Below are 1576 nucleotides of genomic sequence, written 5' to 3' on the forward strand. Positions count from 1 at the left end.
TTAATTCGAATTGAACTATGAATATGAAGAGTATGTATGGACATTCGACAACAGGGATTAGATACATGCTTGGTTGTTTAAATTGTTCTTCTATGCTTAATGGGTTCCTAATGCTTAATTTTAGGTTAGACAACAAATGATCAAATTAGGGAATTAGGAACACAAGGTTATGACCACACACCATGGCTTAATCATACATTAGCTAGAATCAATCCGTTAATCTAATTGAACTTGGGAACTTATCTGCTTGAGTTAGTTATTTTCTTTCTTCCTTGTTTTATTTATTTCCCTTCTTTTTCATTTCTGTTTTGTGTAGGGAAAATGAATTGAATCATTCAATCACCAATCCTCGTGGGATCGACCTCGCACTTACATATGCTATACTACCAAACGGCTCGTGCACTTGCGAGTATCACAAGTTGAGGATGCAGTTGAACCCATTTTGGTGCAGCTGTATCTACGCAACAGTGTGTCATGCTAGATTTCTGGAAATCATTTCTACCTCACATGACTAATCATCCAATCTAGCATTTTTGTGTGTCTCATTGATGCATTATTGATGCATTATTGGTTGCATTTTGGTTATGTCATTTGTGTGCTTAAGGGGACTCAACACTTTATGTCATTCGAGCTTCTTTCTTTTGATGTGGTTTGGATTGTTTTGAGTCTTATTGTATGCATTTGTGTGCATACTTTGGTGATGTTGACTACTTGGTAGTCTCTCGTGTATCTCTTTGGCTGTGATAGTCCATACTTTGCTTCAATGAAGCTTTTTCATTGACATGTCATGATTGTAGTTTGTCATGGGTTTGGTCACACAATTGAGAAATCTGTGAGTTTGCTTGTCTAAGTAATTTTGGAGTTCGCTTTTTGAGCCCATATGACTAGTCATATATACTAGTCATTGGTTACTAGTATTGGCTTGGTCTTAAGGTATTTAGTCTTTCTTGGATTTGACCCATGTTACCACATGTGACCTAGTTGTCTGTGGGTCTCTTGTGGTTTCCTTAAGTCACTCTTGAGTAGACTTCTGTGGATGTTGTTGCTTTATGCAACTCAAATGATGATTATTTTGGCTGCAATCTCATGTTTTTGAATTTATAGGTCTATTGCACTTTGTGATTTTTCCATTAAAGGGAGCTTGTCATTTACTTATCCTTGGAACACTTTGTTATGTTGTGAACTACTTACATCTTGTTAGGATTGCTCTCGATTATTTTCACATCCTTCTTGGTGTCAAAGGTTTTGTACAATGTTTTTACCCTGAAATGTCTTCTTTATTGTGTGCACTGCTTGTCCAGAATAATGAGATTTCGGTATACTCTATGACCAGTCATCTTAATAAGCTGTGTTCCCACATTCAATGATTTAGCCTAACATAATTCTTGAAATCCTTATGAGTCTGCTGTGCTATATGAGTTTTGGATTGTTGGCTAATCTATTTTGTTGGGGGAGTTTCTTTGAGATGCATGTGTTTTGGCAACATTCTTGCTGGTTGTTTTTATCATTTTCATACATCAATGTTGCCTTCCTAAGCCTTATCTCGATTGATTTGCTCTCTTTTGTTATTGGCTGT

Source organism: Prunus avium, chromosome 8, assembly GCF_965620075.1.
Source record: "Prunus avium chromosome 8, drPruAviu1.hap1.1, whole genome shotgun sequence".
NCBI lineage: Eukaryota > Viridiplantae > Streptophyta > Magnoliopsida > Rosales > Rosaceae > Prunus > Prunus avium.